This window comes from Felis catus, chromosome B1, assembly GCF_018350175.1.
Source record: "Felis catus isolate Fca126 chromosome B1, F.catus_Fca126_mat1.0, whole genome shotgun sequence".
NCBI lineage: Eukaryota > Metazoa > Chordata > Mammalia > Carnivora > Felidae > Felis > Felis catus.
Genome location: NC_058371.1, coordinates 156,706,937 through 156,730,556, shown reverse-complemented (window position 1 = coordinate 156,730,556; position 23,620 = coordinate 156,706,937).

The window sequence follows — 23,620 nt, the reverse complement described above, 5'->3', positions numbered from 1 at the left end:
CACATAAAGTTATAAAACTGACCTACATTTTTAATTAAATTATTTCATGTTTGTTTATTTATTTATTTATTTTAAATGTTTATTTTATTTTTGAGAGACAGAGACAGAGTGTGAGTCAGGAGGGGCAGAGAAAGAGGGAAACACAGATTCCGAAGCAGGTTCCAGGCTCTGAGCTGTCAGCACAGAGCCTGACATGGGGCTAGAACCCTTGGACTGTAAGACCATGACCTGAGCAAAAGTTGGACACTCAACTGACTAAGTCACCTTGGCACCCCTCATGTTTATTTATTTTGAGAGAGAAAGAGCACAAGCAGGGGAAGAGCAGAGAGAGAGAGTAAAAGACAGAATCCCAAGTAGGTTCTGTACTGTCAGAACAGAGCCTGATGCAGGGCTCGATCCCACAAACCGAGAGATCATGACCTGAGATGAAATCAAGAGGCAGACACTTAACCAACTGAGCCCCCTAGGAGCCTCTAAAACTTACTTTTTAAATTTATATTAACTCTTTTTTTCCCAGTGAATTTTATAAAAAAAGTAGCTCACACTTAAACTTTACAAGTCATATATTAAAGCAAGCTAAAATGATACAACTTAAGTATTAGATGGTCATTCTGTTACAGCAATGAACACATATGACCCAGAGATAGTGGAAATTTTTTGTCATTCAATAATTAATAAGACAACCAAGTAATGCCTCTATAGTATTCCATAAATTTAGAAATAGCTGATCTTATAGAAACCTATTGATGATATTATTGAGGAAGCACCTTCGAAGTAAATGAAAGAAAGTGAGGTTGAGGGGAGATCATTGTTTTAATTAGTATGGAAAGAAATCTTTGAGATAGGAAAATGCAAAATTAAATGGAAGTGGTTCTCAGTGCTGCTTAAATTCCACAAACCTCTCTATGTTACCCATGAGTGTTCTAATTGTGATTGGGTAAAAGAATCTTAGTGTTATGGGTTAGGGGACATTTTTGGTTGGACCATGAGGTATGCCATATGTTAACTACGTTTTCATTATCTGTTTCTTTCATATTCACCAGAAGCACTTTCTTTAAACATATTCTTGGCTTGCAAAGTATATATTTCCAGTTAGTTGTCAATTTTGTGGCTCACTGGAGTGGGAGTTTTTTCCAACTGCAGTGTGCATCAAGGCAAATTGACATGGGCCAAGTGTACAAACAGAATGAATGAGCATAGATCTACACATTAGTCTTCTACCTCCATTAAAAACAAAAAGAGAGAAAAGATCATTAAACATTTCAATATTTTTTAGTATCTTAGGAGTCTTTGGCTTATGGAAATGTGTATTCTAATATAAAAACATTTTTTATTTTGCTTGATATCTTAGGAATTTTAAGCTGGTGGAAATATGTAATATGAGATAAAGAATACAAATTATTTTATGGGGTGCCTGGGTGGCTCAGTCGGTTAAGTTTCTGACTTCTGCTCAGGTCATTTTCTCAGGTTCGTGGGTTTAAACCCCGCGTTGGGCTCTATGCTGACAGCTCAGAGCCTGGAGCCTGCTTCAGATTCTGTGTCACCCTCTCGCTCTCTGCCCCTCACCCACTCATGCTCTGTCTCTCTCTGTCTCAAAAAAATAATCATAAACATTAAAAAAAAGAAAAAAAGAATACAAATTATTTTGCTTAACGGAAAAGTGACCATGTGGTCTTCTGACATCGGGAGAAATCCATTAATCAAAATGAAGTCATGTACGGAGAAAAAAACTTAATTTAAACATAATTTAAAATTGAGGAACATTGGAGACTAATAAGGGAATAATAATTTATACTATATGCATGAAATTAATTCCATTTCAATCTATTCCAAGTATTGAATGTGTGAAAAGGTTGAAACTAAATAAGAAATGGTTAAATTTTTCTCACTGAGATTAAATTAATTTATTTGCAGTTTAGGAAAATATTTTAAGAAATTAGTAACTTTTCAGTGATACAACAGACACTATTCATGACTTTTTCCAAGAGCCATACCTCCTTGGCCCCATTTCTAAGCTTGCAGAAACCCAAGTGTTGCTCAGGTATCAGGCACAAATAAGTTCAGAGAAGATTAGATTTTTTTCCCAGCCTTGGGGAAGAAATCATAATTATCTAAGACAGTCATTTCAATATCACACCTTTTGGAGAAAGTTTCTCATCTCCAACTCTACTTATTTGGTGTAATAGCAAGTTTGCTGGAAGGCAAGTATTATTTGAGATTCGTCTAACCAAAGTAACCACATAAAGAAATACTAAATGAGCTTGCTCACTTAGGCACATTATCTCTACCACCTCTCAGACTTATATATTACTTTTTCCATTTCAAATGCATTCTATCTGGCTTCCCAGTATCTTTCTTATTCCACTCAAATTCATTGTCTTTACAGTTGGCAGAATAAGATATTAAAAATGCAAATCCGATCATGTCAATTCCCTGCTAGAATTCACTCAGTCATTCTCCAATTATCTACAAGATCCCATCTTTACCTTTTGAAAGGAAATCCTCTAATACCCCACCTTCTTTTTCCTCTGCATGGTTAAAACACCCATTTCCTACTATAAATATCAATGTATGTGACTTCTCAAGAAAATGAGTCTCTTGACCACTGTGCTAATTTTTTATTTCTCTGTGCTCAGTACGCAGGACAACACGTACAGCATAAAAGAAAGGTTATTAATATTTGCAGAATAGTGGAATTAATGATGTAGCTATAAATATTTAAAAGGAGCCACTAACTTCCATTGTGAAGGTTTAAATAGATCTCCAATCAACAAGAAAAACAAATTTTGTGACACCTCATTTGTCACAGCATGCAGTATCACCCATGTCTGTGGTACGGTACCTTAAAATCATTTCACACTCGATTCTGGAGACAATTTGTGTATTATCCAATCTGTTGTGAAACTGGGGAGAGATCTTGAACTTCAGAAATTTTAACTCCCTTAAGGGACATGAGAATCAGAAAGGAAATGGCTACCTTTCATTGTACTTTTTAATGCTCTCTTTGCTAACATAAATGTCTCATAAATATTAGTTTCTTAGCATATTTTTGGTCATTTTTTTGTCGAATCTTTGAGCTATTTGTATGGTGCTTCATTTTATCTTGTGCACCCTAACCTGAAATATATTTTAAATTCCAAAGAAATGACATCATCTATACTACTCTTTCTCCTATCTCACAAGAAAAAATTATCTTCAAGTTCTCCATAGATTGTGCAGATATCACTGAAAAAAGATGTAGAAAAATACTAACACAAGTCACTGTTTTCAGAGAATATGGTTGAAGAAACCAAAGTAATTTTCTGTCTTCAGAAAGATCAATTATTAACTGTATTACTATATTCATCTTTTAGTGTAAGGTTATTCATTTTTGATGTACTTCTGCTAATTGTTTTTCAAGATTGTCTTATTGTTTCTAAGTAAAATCAGTGATATTTTATTTTAGTCTAATTATAAGTGTAAATTTCAGTGAATTTTTACAAAGAAAACACACCAAGGAAATGACTATGATATAGTATTTGAATATTGATAGCTCCCAAGAAGTCCTCTTGTGTTACTGCTGAGTTATTACTACATGCAAAAGTAAATGTTTTCTTGACTTTTATCATCATGAATTAGCTCACATATTTTTGAACTATAGATAAATGGACTCCTATATTATGCCATACTTTATGTTTGATTTCCACAGCATAGTGTTTAAAGATAGCAATATTTTTCTCATTTCTATATAGTATTAGTTGTTGGACAATAACACAACTTATTTATGCATTTCACTTTGAATGGCTATTTCAGTTGCATCTAGATTGAAGCTAATATGGATAATCCAATTATAAACATTCTAGAGCATTCTATAAACACATATGCATTTAAGTTTAAGATTTGACTTATTGGGCCCTTGGGAATTGATAAATCTAGTGTAACAGAAAAAAGATAAAGAATTTTCCAAAGTAGTTTATATCAATTTTAACACCTGAAGTATATGATGTTCAATTTATTCTACGTTGTTGCCAACAATGAATAAACGTCCTCTTAAAATTGTAGCAATTCCTTTTAAGATTGTAGCACAATGTGGTTTTAATTTGCATTTCCCTGGTGACAAATAAGGTTGAAGAAAATGTCACATGTTTATTAGCCATTTGAATATTATTTTCAAATAGAAAGTGCCTGTTCAACCTTTTGCCCATTTTTATTGAATTCTCTTTTTGATACTGATATGTAGTGGTCTCTTACGTTTTCTGTATTTGAATTATTTGTCAGATATGTTTTAGAAATTATTTTGTGACTCTTTGACTTGCATTTTCACACTCAGTGGTATCTTCTGATAAAAAAAAATCATATGTTAAATATATTCCAATGTATCAATCTTTTTCTTTATAGTCAATTCTATTTTATCCTGTTTAAGAAATCTTTGCCTTCTCAAGGACAAAAGATATACACCTATGTTATATTATCAGTTTTTTTCTTCTCAATTTATACATACTACCTATTTAATATATATGTATTTATGGTGCAAAGTAGAAGAGAAGCAATCAATATGGTATCCACAGTCACTATGCTTATTTAAATAAAAGTTAAAATGAAACATTCAGTTTTTATGTTACATTATTCTCACATATCAAGTGCTCAACAACCATATGTGGCTAATGGCTGTAATATCGAAGACATCTGGAATATTTCCATCATCAGAAATTTTGGACTGTGTTGGTCGAGAGTCACTTTCCTCCCTCATAAATATTTAATTGACCCAACACCATTTGTTAAAAACAGTATTCTTCCCAAATTCACTTAGGAAGAATATTTTCCATAAAACAAATGTCAGTACACATGTTAGTTTATTCTTGGTTTCTCTATTGTGTTGCACTAAATTATTGCCTATTCTTGTGATAAAACTACATTGTTTATTGTGTAACTTATATTAAATTAGATGTGTTTGTTTTCGAGCCCACTACATTTCCACAAAAACTACACAATATATTTGCCTCTTTCTACCACCACCCATACACAAACAGCTTGGGTTTTGTTTTGAGACTACAGTTAATGTAAAGATCAGTTTGAGAATAATTAACATTTCACAGTATTTGATTTCTCCAACCTATGAACTTGGATTCATTTTGTTTATTTAGGTTTTTTTAAATATTTATTTATTTTTGAAAGAGAGAGAGAGAGAGAGAGAGAGCGAGGTAAGGCAGAGAGAGAGAGACAGAGGATCCAAAGTGGGCTCCATGCTGACAGCAGAGAGCCTGACACTTGAACTCATGAACCCTGAGATCATAACCTGAGGCAGAGCTGGATGCTTAACCAACTGAGGTTTTTTTTTTTTAATCTCTCAGTATTATTCTTTAATTGTCTTTATAGATTTCCTTCATATCTTTTTTAGAAATTACATTCTCAGGTAGTTGATGTTTATATATTATTCTAAATGGTATCACCCAAGATGTTGTTTATTGCTCATCTATAGAAAAGTGACTAATTTTGAAAACATTGACATTGTATTCTGCCACCTTAGACTCATATTAATTCTAAAAATGTGTAATTTAAAAATATTTCTTATTAAATAATCAGGTTATCAGCAAATAATAATGTTTTTACTTGATCTTTTTCTGTTTTAGATTTTATTGTTGTTTTTTGGGTTTTGGTTTGGTTTCATTTATTGCTTTGTTTCCATGAAATGCACATCCAGTTCAGTGCTGAATGAAAATGTCAGTAGTGAAGATGTTTTTCTTGCTGCTGATTTTGTAAAACAGTTCAGTGTTTTTGCCATAAAACTTTGTGACCAACATTGCAAATGCTCTATTCTTATCCCACAATCCTTACCTTAGCATTGTGGTCCATTAGAATTCCAACAGCCAATATCTGTATAATTAATAGGGAGGATTTTTCTATTAAAAGTTGCCAAGCCTTGCCATTTGGTAGGCTTCCAAATGCCAGGAAATTAACACCTCAAGGAAGAAGCCCTTAACTACTTACTGAATCACAGTGGTATATAAAAACTCCTTTTCCCTCAGGCATGTGTTTTCAAGCATTTTCCAGAGTCTCCCCATTAAACTGAGTTTCAAATACCCATGTAGTAGCCCGTTTAAAAGCCTCCCCTTTATGGAGTTCCTTTCCTGTATTAACCTTCCTCATTCTTGCAGGTGTTCCCTACAACACCTAAATAAATCCTTGCCATTTGCTCTTGGATCTTTGCCTTTGTGTTAGCTTCTGAAGCAATGTAAACCAGAAGCACTATTTTTTCTTCTACTTTTTAACAGATGAAGAAATTTCCTTTCTTTTTTACTTGTTAAAGTTTTTTTTTTCATGAATAGATGCTAAAATTAAATGTTTTTTCTCCTTTTTTCCCCTATAAATCTTATAAATTACATCAATTACTTTTCAAATAACCAGATAAATTTGTATGTCTGGAATAAATGCAAGCTGGCCATCAGGCATGCATTATTGACTTAAGTAGATCACATATTTGGTTTGCTAATGTTTTCTTAGAGACTTTTGCATCTGTGTTTAAAAGAGATCACTCTGTAACTTTTCCTTCTTGCAACGTTTGTGATTGTCAAAAATTACACCAAATGTAATTAAAAAGCAAGGAAGACTTTCTTTGCTCAAGGCTACTGTCATAGGGAAGACTGTACTCGACTCCACTAAAACAAAAGGTGGAAGAATTTCTAAGCCCTGAGTGACTTAGTGGAAAAGTACTGGAAGCCATTAACGAAGCTGGTCAATGTGATTAGACTATCTTGTTTGCTAAATTGGTATTGAAGACAGGCCCTTACAGAATCTGAAAGATAGGGGCATTATCTTCTCTTGATGATTTCATTTTAAAGAGATGTCTCCCAGGTCCATTGGAAAGAACTTCCGGTGCTATAAAGTGACAATAGGTTGGGAGAAGATTTGCATCTCAAAGGGACAGAGAAAGAACTAGCAATTACAAGTTTTCTAAAGTCAATTCTCTAAGGGAGAGACCTTTCAAGAAAAAACCTATCTAATATTTAGTCAGGCTGAAGGGACGATGAAAACTTGTTTAGAAACTTCTCAGATTCTTGCTCTATGCATCTCTTCTATTGGTTAGTTCTAATTTGTATCCTTTTGCTATAATAAAACCATAATTATTAGCGTATCATATTCCTCTGTTCTCTGAGTCACTAGTCAATTATCAAAATGGAAATTGGTTTTGGTTCCCTCAAATTTGCAATTGCTGTCAGAAGTCTTGTTGCCGTACTTAAACTTGAGTTTGGCTAGTTCCAAATGCTCAGATTAATTAAGTATTTTCATTCTACCCACCTTTATTTATATATTTATTTTCATTCTTTTACTTTTCTTTTGGTGATTATCCTAGACTTTATAATGCACATGACTAACTAGAGTATTCTTTTTATTTCAGGTCTGTTAGTGATGAGTACTTCATTTCTGCTTCACATTTGAATATATCTTCAGAATGTAGAAATATAGGTTTATCTTATTTTCTTACAGTATTTGAAACATTGATATATTGATTGTCACCTGGATTACATTTTTTTTCCATTGAGAAATCAGATAAATTATAATTACTGCTTATTTGATCATAGTATGTTTTTACCTCTGGCTTCACTTAAATGTTGGCTCTTGTCTTTCATTTTCACATTTCATGGTTTATTAGATATGCCTCAATCCAGTTATGTACTAAAAGTGCAGTAGGTGACTGATAGATATCAGCTTCTGTGACCATCTCAAGTGGCCTCAAGGAGATATCAAACACAGAAAGAATCAGAATATAGTTAAGCAGAGGCATGCAAGGGATATTTTTAAACAATCAGATATGATAGAAGCATAATGTATTAAGAAAATCTAGAGTCTTTCTTGAGTCTACATGCAAATCAGAAAACCTTAATTTTTACAAATACAACAAATTATACCTTGTGATGTGCCAGTATTTGGAGAACTGTTTGCAAGCATTCATACTATTTTTTCCCCTTTTGTGTATGTCATCAATCCCCTGTAGCTAATAAGCTTTGGAGTAGTTTTTCAGAGCAATCTGCAATATTGTCTCCCATGCTAGTCTTCCGTAAGACAATGAATAAAGGATTTACTAACCTACTTTGAGGTTGGCTTTCTTTCAGTCAGCACTGTTTTTCTTGTAATTTTATTGCTCAGATTTTTAGTTCTTTTTTGAAACTGTAGGTTGATATTTTTGTCTACTCTCAAATATTATCAGCTATCACTTCAAATATTGTTAATGCCTCCTTTTTCTATTTTTCTTCCCTATTTGGGACCCCAAATACATACACACTTTTTTTTTCAAATTTCTATTTATCGCTAACATTTTCTTTTTGTGTGTGTTTCCTATGCTTTCTGCGCTCCATGGTGGAATCAGGTTTTTTCCTGATGTATCTTTCAATTCATTGATTTTCTCTAGAAAAGGTAAAATACACAGCCAATCAAGGAAATAATTTTACTCAAGCTATGAGACAGGGAGTTCATTAATTAGGATTATCTCAATTTAAGGAGAAGGAACTAGAGATTTTTGAGGCAAATTTACAAGGGAGTCATCAGGAAGAATAGTGGTGGGTCTTATGTGAGCCAATGAGAAAAACTGAGGTTGGGTCTTGGGATATATGAAAACACTGTTTTTGTGGTGGTGGTGGTTATTGTTGTTGCTGTTGTTTTGGTTAGGCTTTCGCAGAGCACAAAAGTGTAGTGAGATTTCTCAACTTTCATTGCTTTCTGGGAACACTGGGCTTCCATAAACTTCAACATTGTCATCTCTACGTTTAATACTTTATAAACTCATATATTAAATTGTGGACTTTACTTATTTTGTTTCCAATTCCTAGTATATGTATTTGGTTTTAAGTAGATTCTACTTCCCTAGTGAAATATGACATTTTTGTCATTTGTTTCTTGAATATTTGAAACATAGTAAATTCAAAGTGTCTGTATCATATTAAAGGAGACCAAAATTGATCACCCCAAAATATGCCTCTTTGGTATATTGATTATTTTAAGTTGTTGCTTTTAAGAAAGAGCAGACACAGGTGAATCTCTGAAAACTGAATAAAAGTTATCTTTTTATAAGAAACATTTGTATTTACAAAATAAATCTCCATTTGCAAGGGTATCGATCTCTTTCCCTATACCAAGAAGAGAAGGATGACTCAATCCCTGTGGAGTGTTATCAACAGAGAAGACATGGGACTTAACTCTGGTTAAAAACCTTACCCTGATAACTGTACTTTTGCTGGTAACTTCCATAACTGACTCCCAATCCCCGATATCTTCTTTTGCCTTTAGCTGAAGATGGTATTTAAGGAGATGGTTTTGGCCATTTTGGAGAGGTACTCAGTTTTCCTGGGTGTCTCCCATGTGTGCAGGAGGTACACATATTTAAACTTTTGCTTTTATCCTGTTAATCTTATATCAGTATAATTACTAGACCAAGGAACCTAGAAGGGAGAAAGGGAAATATTTTCCACCTCTACATTATCTATGGCTATCTTTCTTTACTTTCTTCTCTCTCTCTCTCTCTCTCTCTCTCTCTCTCTCTCTTTTCCTTCATGGTAGGTACTTTCTTGGTGTAGTTGGTAATTTTTTATTGATTTTAGAAAAAAAAAACTAAAGGTCTTTAAGAAGATATTGTCATCCCTATGCTCTCTCAGGCAGCAAATGTAGAGAAAATCACATCTAGCCCTCAGTGACTGCCTGTGTCAAGAAAGGTGTGTGGTCCTTATAAGGCTCAATGTACATTTATTTTTAGTCTCTTCAAAAAGCTCCAGGTTTTTATGATGGCCCCTCTTTCTTGACCTCCTGATCAAACCAGAAGACTCCCCCAAACTTCTCAGTACATTTAATTTACTTTCTCTTCAGATCTTTCACCTTCAGTCTTTCACAGATTCTCTATTCCTGCCTTCCTTAAGCCTCCTGTCTTCCAAGGATCTTGCTTCTGATGCATTGTCATCTTATGATGCTTTTGAACCAAACCTTTTTCTAAATTAATTTATGACATTTTTTATTACTCTTGGCAGAAGCAATGCCTACCACAAGCTACTCCATCATAGCCAGCAGAGGAAATCTGCTCTCATATTTTTTGCTACTTTCCTCAAACTGAAACAAAATTGTTTTAAAAATATTTCAGAGATATATTGACCTACAGTTTGTTTTCATTGTAGTGGTGAGTAACTCTTGATGATTGTGCTCAGGCATGTCTGTTAAAAATTCAAGTTGTAGTCAATCTTAAAAAATAATCTACAGAATCACAATAAGATGACTTTTTTCATAAGATGATTTTTTAAAAAGCAAACCAACTGGGCTGAGAACAACACTGTCTTTTTATAGTATGTAGTTATTTTCGTTAGGTTAGTACTGCTTCCACCCATGAGTAGAACTATTATGTGTTTTGAATAATTAAAAAAAGATCTGTTGCTTATTGATTTTGGATTTGTTTGCCTGACATATTGAATTAAATATTCAGTTGGTGAATGACATATGGCATTTCTTCACTGAAACATGGCAAATACGGCTTTCTTTCGGTGCGCAGACCTTGTTTTCAACCAATTTTATAAGCTGTGCAGGATGAGTGAATTCAAGAATAGATTGTTCAAGATTTATAAATCATATACATTCAACGATTGTCTTAAGCCACAAAGTAAATCTAGACTCATGGATAATAAATATTTATGAAGATGAAACCTTTTCAGAATTCTAAATTTAGAAGCCATATGTTGGCTACCTCTCTCATTGTAACTTTCTTCTGTTTTTGTTAGTTTGATATTTCCAGTTTGAAACATTTTTATGGCTCCTCACTGGCTCAATTTTATCTCTTGCTGTCAACAAGACCTGACATATGAAAAATGCACACTACTGTGATATTCAACAAGGTATTAACTAATCAAATCATGCAAAGTTAAATAAAATTTTGTGTGTGATTCCTATTCTTAGAAAATTTAGCATGAAACTTTATGTTGTATCACTTGGGTATTTCCCCAATTTTCAGCACCTCAAAAAATAAAGTTGAAGAAAAATCAATAGAATCATTTAATGTCATTTCATGTAAATAGGTGGAAACTGCTTAAGAGTGATGATAATTAAGACACTTTTTACACTGGTAAGGATGAGAAACACTAGATAGAGTACAAAAATAATTCTGAGGATGGGGCAAAGATGTACATTTTAAGTTTTTTGAAGGTAAGGATTTTGGTCTACATACTTTCCTCATGTAATTTTCATGTAGTCCTATGCTTTGTGCATACCACAAACTCAAATGTATGTTTCATATTTATAAACTGGTATTTCATAAGCTTTCTTTAAAACTTAGCTATAACTGAGACACAGTAAAGACAAGTGGTCTTCCAATACTCCTCACCAAAAGGGAAATAATTTTTATGTGCTTACTTGGTTTCTGTTCTTCCTGACTTACTCATAGGAATCTTACTCCCAATGTGGTGAATTTGTATTGTGTCAATTTTGCTAATTTCATTTCTCAGATTTCCCTTTCCCATATGGTTCTGGGTAAAGTCAGCCAGAAGAGAAACTTGTATCATATCTAGAAGGTTTAAATGAATAGATGGTTTTTCTTTTCTTTTCTTTTTTTTCTCTTCTCTTCTCTTCTCTTCTCTTCTCTTCTCTTCTCTTCTCTTCTCTTCTCTTCTCTTCTCTTCTCCTCTCCTCTCCTCTCCTCTCCTCTCCTCTCCTCTCCTCTCCTCTCCTCTCCTCTCCTCTTCTCTTCTCTTTTCTTTTCAACACTGAAAGTCCAAGGAGAGTCAAGACCTTTGCAGCTTATGCAAATTTTCATCAATGCACTAGCTTACCTTGTTGGTGTGGGGAAGTAGTTGGGTTCTTAGTTCTAAGATTTAGAAGATCTTCTGCTTCATCCTCTGCACATCATGGCCAAAGCACATGTGCAGCTCTTTGGTGAAGGGTGCCCAGATTACAGCACAGATTTCTCACATCATTAAAACTGAAGGCAATGAGAAACAGATGTGGGTTCTATTTTGTTTTTAAAGGTTTCATTTTGTCTCCATGGATTCCTGTTTATCTCATAGGTTCATACTTATCAATTCCAGTTTGTTATTCCTCACAAATTAACATCCAATATTTCTTTCCATATCCTGACTCTGACTTCAAATCCAACATCACATGCAGAAGCAACAGCCTTAAATCAACTGCTTAATCTTCTCTGATAATTATGTAAGGCCTAATCCCTATAACAAGTACCTATATCACTCATTGTGGTTCTTATTCTTTGATCAACCCTGAAATAATACAGAATTGGGTACCACAAGTGATTTCAGGGTATCAGGACCTTAAGAATTGTTTCTTGGAATTGGTTCTAGGTTATATAGAATTGTTTCTTTGGTCTTATTAGTTTTGAAAACATTAATGACTGTTTTCAGTAGAAATTGGGTTAGTGGTAGGTCATGGAATGTACTGACAAAAGAGTTATTTAAATTATCATCTGGACAAATCTGTAATTGAATGCTATAGAAGGCAAGTCTTTGGATGACTATATAGTTGCCGCCACAGAATCCAGTAGTGAAAATAATGGAATGCAAGGGGGTTGGGTTGGTTGGTTTCTAAATAGGCTAGTGGCTTGGGGAAATAAATTCATAAGCTTAGTACTAAAATCTCATCTCAAGTTTGGATCCCGGTAAGAGATCATAACACTTCTATAATCTCCTAAAATGAAACCCTTGCCTCCTCTATCAATAGAATTCAGATTTTTTAAAGTCACACTTAAGTCTTATCCCACAAGTGAGTAAACAACAATGTGAATTACATTTGTAACATCATGGGTGTCTTCTGCTAAAATTAGGGCATTGATATGGAAGGATAGGGACCCTTAAAATTGTAGTGATCCTTATGAGCATAGTCTGCTAAAAGTGGGGACTTTGACCTCATAAATTATCTTGAAATGCTTTTAGCATTAAAAATGGATTTACCTCCCTTATGAAGAAGTTAGTCTTTCTTTGCTTGAATAACCTGTAATGGCCTCCTCTGAAGTATTTGGCTTATAGAGAACTGCTGATACTCCTTAATAACTATTCTATCACCTCTTATTGTTTCTGAACTTATAATTAGATTCTAGTCCTAGCAGGCCAAAAGAGGTAAACCCAAAAGTATGACACATAGGAAGATGCATCAAAAGAATTATAAGATTTTAGGTCATTTATATTAGCAGAAATTTTGAGAATATGCATGGGAATGAATCCTAACAGTATTAGAACAGAGTGGAACAAATATAATGTTGGACTGGGCTGAAATCTTTCATATGATAACACTAAGCAGAGATTTTGGATTCAACACATTATCATGATAGTCTGAGGACAGCTTTAGCATTTTGCTTGGGTGACCAAAGCACAGACCACAGACAGAGACCAATGGAGATGAAATACTACAATGTCCTTAGTAATTTATAGTTGAAGGCATCTAAAGGCTTAGGATGTCTGAAAAGCTATCATGTTTGAAAAACTTATAAGACTTACCAAAACTTCTCCAACCTTATTCTAACCACATTCACGGAGAGGATAAGAGACAGTAAGAAGTAGCAATTGTAAATGTATATGTATATGTATATATACATATGGATATATATATGTGTGTATATATTTATATATATATATGTTTATATATGTGTATACACATATATATGTCTTGATATATATATATCAAGACAGTAAGATGTATATATATGAAAGCAACTTCAGAATTCTTAAGTGTTCGTTGGTGTCTGTTCTTTGTAAGTAGGAGCCAGAAGAGCTGCAACTCCTCTGAAGGTTTGTCAGAGCCAGATGCTATTACAGTTCCACATATTACTGTGGTTTTGCTGGCTCACCTTGTTGCCATGGAACTGTAGCCAGGCCTGAAGTTCCTCCAGTTCCCACTGAATCACGTCATTCAATTTCTCCAAATCCCGAGCCAGGTGGGCACGTCATTTCATGGTGAAGCTGTTTCTGCTGATCATTAATATTACTGAGATTTGGATTAGTCAGAAAAAGGTGTGGTTTCCAGTTTGAACTTCTGAGTTCCAAAATGTCAGTGTTTTCCCTGGTCCTCCTCACTTTGTGTCCGTCTTTGCTGTCCAGCTGCCAGCTTGCTCAATCCAGGCCCCATACCAGACACAAAAGCATCAGTCTTACATACAGACTTTAACTAGCTTCAAAGTTTGTATTAAGATCTCATTTCTACTATAAATTTCTTATTCTACATCATTCCTAGTGGTTCTGATTCTCTGATATACCATTACCATACCTCCTTCTATAACTCTGAAATACAGGGATTATATAACAAATCCTCTTAAACATCATTATGATGTTAAATTTTAATATTATCTAATGATTGTGCCTAAATAATCAGTGTTTTATTTGCATCTCTGTGAATGTGGTCTAATAGACAATTTATTGTCTCTGAATACAATAGGAAAACGTGGCTGAGCCTATACCAAAAAAGGAAATATAATTAGGAGGAGTTGCTGTGCATTTTAGAGTAAAATGTCTGTTTAGGGCAAGAGTAATTAATAAGATGTCTTGATCACTGTTAGTTTTATGGGCAGTGACATTAGAAGTCATCTTAAAGATATAGTTGTCCATTTAATGGTTCTGTAAGTATGTATGAAGTATCATATGGAAAAGCAATTTGATAAAGATATAAACAGCATTTCCATGCTGAAAGTCCAATGAAATAACAGAAATATAACCAAGTATATATTTGGATATGGCACAATTGATGATTATTGTTCCTCGTCTTTTGCCCATATTCATATCCCAAGTGATGACAGGCAAAAGGTCTTACAACTACTGAAATTGGGAAGGCAAAGGAGGGAATTGTTAGGGTGCAGACTGGAAGGCAATGCTGTTTGGGGAATTGCAGGAAACCTATTGTCAGGAAACAGGGAAACCAAGTGTGGATTCCTGCTTCCTCAATATTCACCTATTCAATACTCCTTGGATAGGCTGACAAAATTGGCACCAACTAAATGGGAACTCCTAGAATTTGTTTCTACTATTTAGAAGTTCTAACTACTTACAGGACCAAAATTGTCCTCACTCCTATTGAAGCCATATAAGGTAACTACCATGAAGTGTTGCCAAAACACAGCCAGGACAAGGATAGATTTGGATTGTTCAGTTGTTCTTCCCTACTTACCTCCTAGCAAGCTACCTCACTACCTCCAGAGACTTGTGCAAGTTAATTAAGCACCAGTATTCTGAACCCACATTTTCAAATCACATTTGTGTGTGTGTGTGTGTGTGTGTGTGTGTGTGTGTGTGTGTGTGTTAGGACTGTGTTTCTTACTGGTTTATTGATATTTTCTCTTGGGCATAATACTTTGGCAATCTCTTGGGATTACCAAAGGGCTTGATCATTTAATATTTTCCGTCAAAAGAAAAAAGAACAAAATAGTGGATGCTAAAACTTCTCTCATCCCATCTCACTCCTCTCCCTGGGAAAAAGATGATATTTATATGCACAAAGGTAAAAATGGGCTTGCTCCAAAGGCACCACTGGTTACTGAATAATAATTGCAGTAAGTGGTTTCAGAACCTACTTGAAGTTTCCTGACCACAGAAGACTTTAGTTGGGGAAATAAAAAGGTTTAACGTTAAATCATGTTAAATTTTTAGAATCACTTCAGGGGGCTGCACATTTTAAATTACAAAATTGAGATAATGTTTTCAACTTAAAATTGCTGTTAAGACTTTCTTTTCCTTTAAAATCACAAGATAATCACTGATGCCCTCTGAGATTTTAGCCAAACGTAGGGAAAAATAATTCCCTGCAGTAAATATTTTTTAATCTCCCCCAAGCCATTCTTATTCAAAGTCCTGGTTAAATGTTCAATATAAACCCATTTTAATTAAAAAATGTATATATGTAATTATACATATATGTATATATCTATATCTATATGCATATAGACAGAGATTTACATATACACAAATAGATCTATCTATATGTAAATATATATATATGGTTTCATATATATACATGTACACACACAATCTTTCTCTCTATATATATTTATATATTCTCAGTTAAATAAGTATTCCTTGAAACCTTTTCCAATTTATTTAAAACCGCATAGTGTTTAAAAGCTCAGATTCTAAATACAGAGATTCTGGATTTGCATTCTAACTGAATTGAGTGAAATCACTCAAGTTACTTAACTTCTCCATGCCTCAGTTTAGTCATCTGCATATTGGGAATAATAACAGTGACTATTCCATAAAGTAGTTATGTCACATATTAAACATAGTAAACTCTATATGTGCAACACTGTTTTATCTGAATTTTTGTTTTTTTTCTACAAAAATAAAATCAATTGAATATACATATATATTTTTAAATCAGGGATTATAGATTTGGTTCACAAAAGAAAAATGTAATGAAACTTCTTTGCAATGTCTAATACTCACTATATTTCTACTGATCAAAATTGCAAGAAATACTTCCTAAACCGTGGGTACCTATTTGACATCCTATTCTGCAACATTGGCTATGGTAATAAACCAACTGGTCTTTCAGCTGATAGGATATTGAATTTGAATGACATTTTAGGCATTTGACTTTTTCCCAGTGATATATCTAGATAAAGAAGTTATTTTGACAGTGTATAAATTACAAGTAAAACAACTACACAACTCAAAAGACTAAAGTTAAGACAAATTGCTTCTGGATGAGAAGATAGTAGCAACCTGAAAGATGTTTTATCCCTTAATAGATTTAACAGTGAATGACTATTTTGGAAAAGAAAGATACAAGTTATTAGTTCCACTTTGAATGCTTTCTGCCAAGAGGAATAAAACAAGATAGAAAAAGAATAAGTTTAAAAAATTAGAAGAAATGCCCTTTTTGGATATTGTATCTTTGAAATTAAATTACCCTTTAGTATTGGTTGCCAGTATAAATAAAGTTGCTACAAGAAAAATAATATGATGGGCGCCTGGGTGGCTCAGTCAGTTAAATGTCTGACTTTGGCTCAGATCATGATCTCACAGTTTATGAATTCGAGCCCCGCATCAGGCTCTGTGCTGACAGCTTAGAGCCTGGAGCCTGCTTCGAATTCTGTGTCTCCCTCTCTCTCTGCTCCTCCCCCGCTCATGTTCTGTCTCTCTCTCTCCTTCAAAAATAAATAAAAAACATTAAAAAAATTAAAATAACATGAATAATTTAAAAATATAGGGGCACTTGGTTGGCTCAGTCAGTTAAGCGTCAGACTTGATTTTGGCTCAGGTCATGATCCCACAATTTCATGAGTTCAGACTCCACTTGGGGCTCTGCACTGACAGCACAGGGCCTGCTTGGGATTCTCTCTATCTCTCTCTGGTCCTCTCCTTCTCATGTTTCCCCTGTCTCTCTCAAAAAAAAATTAAATTAAAAAAGTAAATTAAAAATTAAAAAATATGGAGATATTTGTTATAGTTATATATTTGTAGATTTCTTAATATTATTTTATCTATTCCTATGTAGTCGATTAATTGAAATCGATAATATTACATTACAAAGGTAGATGCTGTTAATTACAAATTCATGTACAAACAGAACGTATCTATTGAATCCTATTTGAGATACACACACACACATTATTAAGCTACATAGTAAGGGAAAGAAAGGATAAAAAATAATGAAGTTCTCTACATACAAGAGTGTTTTTTTTTTCAGAAAAAAAATTAGAAAATCAGGTCTGTGTGTGTGTCTCTGTGTGTGTGTGTTTCAACTACATAATCCCATACACTCTAGGTAGGAGCATTTTATTTAAAATTTCCTGTCCATATAATAAAATCTATAACACATTCTCCTCTTTCTCAGGATAAATGCAATGTGCTATGTGAAATCTCTTTTATTCACTGGAAGGAGAGAGATGTAATTTACAATATGCATCAGCCAGTTGGTTTCCATTGTAGGAAGGAGTAAACCCTCTTTTTATTTGCCAGGAAAAGTTATAGTCAAATTCTCCTCCTTCCATATTATTTGTGTTAATAAACATGATTATTTTAGAACACTTTACTCATATTTTCTAAGGAAAAATAATTTTAAATGAGATTAGAATTGTGATTAGAAATATTACAAAAAACAATACAAAGACTGTAACCCATAGCTTCATTATGTAGTAATACAAGGAGAACAGAAGTCAGTAAAATTAAATGACAGTTTTGTCTTAAGATTAAATGAGTTCCTGACATTAATCTTTATTACTATGGCTGATGGTAAATTATCAACTCCAAGGACTCTTTTTATTGGGCATAATTATTCAGATTTACCAAGTGTCTCTAAAGAAGATGTTATCAAATAACGTGTTCAACTTCACTGTTGTAAATAATTGGGACAGGATGGTTTTCAGCCAAGGTAGTATAAAAAATAAATAGCGCACACAGGAATGTCCAACAAGGTAATATGCCCATAAAATCTATCAACTTTCCTGAGGCCCTGAAAAAGTCTATTGTCAGCATGATATTCTCTATTATGTCTATATGTGGATACAACATTACTTTCAAAATGAATAGATCAAGACACATATCTAAGATATGCTTTCTTAATAGTGGAATTAGAGCTAACAGAAGCGAAATATTTTTGAAGTAAATGGTGTTAACATGGACAACTCAATAGAATGTAAATAGGAAAAATATATTCTTTTCTTCTCGTCTTGACCATAAAAATACATTTCAACTTTTTTGGAAAATTCATCTTTCAAAAAAAGTTTATTATTGAAAAGAGTTCTGGTAACAACATGCCTTCTTGCATTCATGCCTATTTACCACAACCTAAGAAAAAACGGATCTGACTTTTTGCCTACCTCTACAGAAACATCATGATCTTTAGTATAAAACATGTATATACACATGCAATATGAAAATTTGTGGCAGATGAAAACAAAACGACCCAAGAAAAGTTAAGAGCCTCATTCAAATTACTAAATAAAAGTGATTAATTTTGACGAGGTTAATTTTAATGATTGGATATTACTAACAAAGTACATTTTAAGACAGGATAATTGATACTCAAATCATTCATAATGTGTTGTTAACTTACACAAACAAAAGCATTCATAGACGCAAATAACTTTTCAAGGTCTTGCTGAGGATTCCTTTGAGATTCTGTTTCTCCAGTAAACTCTACCTCATCTCTAGTCAGCTGTGATTTCTTAGTCCTCTGAATTCCCAAAACACTTTTTATCTTTCCCATTCACTTGTAAATGAATCATAGATGACAGGATGGCATTTATTTAAATCATGCCACACTAATTTAATTTCCTGTGTGTTTTGTTTTGCCTACTAGATATTAAACTTCCAGATGGCAATGAGTCGTCTCTTATCTTTTCTATTAGGGTACCATAGCACATATTTTGTTACTCATAATGTTGAAGGACTTTTTACCTCAATACCCGGGATTTCTTGTCTTGCTGCTTTGAAGAATGAAGAGGTGGACATAGACTAAAGTGAGCATTAGGCAAAAGTTTATTAAAGTGTAAGATCAGAAAGTAAGAATCGTATGGAAGCTCTCTTTACAAAGAGGGGGGATTCAAAAGTGAATACCCCTGACTATAGGCAAGAGACTTTGTTTTACAGGATTTGTTTTTAATCCACAAGGGTTTATTTTATTTTTATTTTTTAAATATAATTTATTGTCAAGTTAGCTAATACATAGTGTATACAGTGTGCTCTTGGCTTCGGGAGTAGATTCCCATGATTCATCGCTTACATAGAACACCCAGTGCTCATACCAACAAGTGCCCTCCTCAATGCTTATAACCCATTTTCCCCTTCCCCCCTACCCTATCAACTCTCAGTTTGTTCTCTATATTTAAAAGTCTCTCATGGTTTGCCTCCCTCTCTGCTTGAAACTATTTTCCCCCTCCCATTCCCCCATGATCTTCCGTTAAGTTTCTCAAATTCCACATGAGTGAAAACATATGATATCTGTCTTTCTCTGCCTGATTTATTTCACTTAGCATAATACCCTCCAGTTACATTCACGTTGTTGCAAATGGCAAGATTTTATTCTTTCTCAATGGAATACTATTTGGCAAAGAGAAAGAATAAAATATCGCCATTTATTTTACAGGATTTTGGTTGGCCCCCATGACTTCCTCCTTGTTCCTTCACAGGTTCTACCATTATTGGCTTGATAACTCTAGGTGCTCGGTTGTTCATTCCTGATTGGCCCTATTCCATTGTGTGAGGAGTCAGAATATGATCATACTGTCTGTCTCGTATAGGGTAAGTTTTATGGTTTACTTATTTTAGTTAGGCATTTAGTTTGTCAAATTCTTGAGGGGAACTGTAGGGAGGTAGGTGGCGTCTGTAACATTCTTAAGAGGAACCTTAACCTTGAGAGAATTTGCTCTTGGTCAGCAGCTCCCAACATTGTTTCAAAATACGTATTTGTCCCCACCCAGGGAACTTAGGTCCTAACCGTTTCCTCTCTTTATACTGAGTCCTATCTTTCTCTATCATAGTAATACTTTCCTACCTTGTCATTATACACACACACTAGCTTTTTTCTGTTTTCATTCAAAGAGTAACATAAAATACAATTTGTAATTAACTACTACCTCACTAATTTCAATAAGTACTAATTCATCTTAGTCCCAATTTCTTCAGAAAATAAAGCCTGTCACATGCATATGTGTGAAAATTATTGGCCTTAAATTTTAAGACAACTTGCACACAGTTGATCTCTCCATTTAACATCTCCTCTCATACCCTATAAACGTGGGGAAGGTAGCTCAGATATTATCATCCAGAAAGCCTTTACTAGTAATCATTCCCCTTCCCCAGCCTGTCAGATACACTCCCATAGTTGCTGCCTATTTGATAGCACACATCATTTTGTAATGTACAGTCTCTTACCTGTTCAGTCTCTTACCCACTGCGCTGGATTACTCTTCATGCAAGACTTTCATACCATGCTATCCCTGGCATGACACATAGTATTTAGCACATCAGGGACTATGACATGCACCTCAAATGTGACTAGGGATTTAATTCATTCATTCAATGGTCTTGACATGTGTCTATCTACCTGTACCCAGCACAGTGCTGGATTATTAGAATTTCTTCCATTGATGCTGAATGGTCTACTGTAATAATTTTTATATATTTCATGATGTTTAGAAAAATACCTAACACATTGTGAGATATCTAAAACAACACATTCTGAATTAATGAGTATTTGAGGAGGTTCATTAAATAACACTATGAAAAGCAATACAAGGGTTAAAACTGGGTTATAATATCAATAATAATGAGGATGCTAAAGTACTGGAGAAAGTCTTATTATGTGAGTAAATGGCTACAACAGACTACAACTATGTAAATTCACCCACAAAACCACTGCTAGACCAGTGAAGTCTCCTGTGTGTGAGGGTAGGTGGGTAGGGTAGGTAAGGGTTTTCCTGAAAGAAGCAGAAAAGTTGTCTTCTCTGCAGACAGACTGGCTCCACAGAGAGGAAAGAAAGGAGGAAGGTAGGCTGAATGTGACCAAATTGTTTCCCCAAAGTTACTAATCTAGCACATTTTGCATTTCCTTTTGTGTAGAATGAGACAAGGTAGAGAAAGTTACTGAACTTTCTGCATACGCAAAAAGATGGCAGAAGCAGGGAAGAGACATCTTTGAGACCTATTGAATGGATATAACAAGTAAACAGTGCATTTTTATCAGACTTCTGCATCAAGAGGAAGAATCTATGGCGACATCCATGGAAATTTTCCACATTTTTTTTTCTCTCTCAAGTGAGTAAACAGTGGCAACTAAAAATGGGAACAAAGAAATAAACAAAAAGTAGCTCTAGCAAGTACCAGAAGGTGGTACTTTTTTTTTTTTTGAATTATTTTTTTAATTGAATTTTTTTTTATTGAATTAATGTTGACACAATATTACATTAGTTTTAGGTGTACAACATAGTGATTTGACAACTCTTTACCTTATGTTATGCTCACCACAAGTGTAGCTACCATCTGTCACCATACAACACTATTATAGTACCTTTGACTGTATTCCCTGTGCTGTACCTTTTATCTCCATGACTGATTCATTCTGTAACTAGAAGCCTCTATCTCCCACTCCCCTTCACTCCTTTGCCCATACCCCACTTCCTTCCCCCTAGAAATCATTAATTTGTTTGTTAGATTCCACATGCAAATGAAATCATGCGGTATTTTTGTTTCTCTGTCTGACTTATTTCACTTAGCATAATACACTCAAGGTCCATACATGTTGTCACAAATGGCAAGATTTCATTCTTTTTTATGGCTGAGTAGTAGTATTCCAGTGTGTATGTGTGTGTATGTGCGTGTGTGTGTGTGTGTGTGTGTGTGTGTGTGTGTGTTTACCACATCTTAAATCCATTCATCCATCAATTGACATTGGTTGTTTCTGTATCTGGGTTACTGTAAATAATTCTGCAATAAGCATAGGAGTGTATATATATTTTCAAATTATTGTTTCCTTTCCTTTAGATAATCAGAAGTAGAATTGCTGGATCATATGGTAGTTCTATGTTTTAATTTTTTTTTTTTGAGAAACATCTATTCTGTTTTTCATAGTGGCTGTACCAATTTATAGTCACACCAACAATTCAACCACGATTCCCTTTTTTCCACATCCTCACCAAAATTTGTTATTTTTTACATTTTTATAGTAGCAATTCTGACTGGTGTGTGTTTATATATCATTGTGGTTTTGATTTGCATTCCCTTGATGATTAGTAACACTGAACATGTTTTTATGTGTCTGTTGACCACCTGTATGACTTCTTTGAAGAAATACCTATTATTTACTGAGTCTAGTAAAAGGTTTGTCAATTGTCTATTTTTTCAAAGAGCTAATATCATTGATTATTATTATATTGATCATTATATTTTTAGTCTCAATCCCATTTATTTTCATTCTGATCTTTCTTCCTTCATTTAACTAACTTTGAGGTTTGTTTCTTCCTGTTTTTCTAGTTCCTTTATGTGTAAAGTTAGATTGTTTATTTGAGATTTTTCTTGTTTCTTGAGGTTGGCCTATATTGCTATAAACTTCCCTCTTAGAACTGCTTTTGCTGCATCCCGTAGATTTTGGTATATTTTCATTTCCATCTGTCTCAAGGCATTTTCTGATTTCTCCTTTGATTTCTTCATTGACACTTTGATTGTTTAGTAGCGTGTTGTTTAACCTCACATATTATGATTTTCCAGTTTCCTTTGATGTGAATGATTTCCAATTTCATAACATTGTGGTCTGAAAATATGTTTGATATGATTTCAATATTCTTAAAGTTATTGAGACTTATTTTCTGATCTAACATGTGATCTATCCTGAAGGATATTTCATGGTTACTTAAGAATGTGTATTCTGCTCCTTTGGTATGGAATGTTCTGTATAGATCTATTAAGTCCATCTGATTATTGTGTCATTTAAGGTCTATGTTTCCTTACTGATTTTCTGTCTAGATAATCTATCCATTTATGTAACAGGGAAGGATCTTCCTACACTGCCATCTTGAACCACCCTCCCCAGTTATGTTTTAACCTTCAATATTATTTTCATAAATATATGACACTATCAACTTTCCCTCTTCTCTAAATCCTGTTTTATGTTGAGGCAGATGTGCATATGCATATGTAATACATTTTGGACTAAGTTTCCTTGATAGTATTTTTTTCTTACAGCT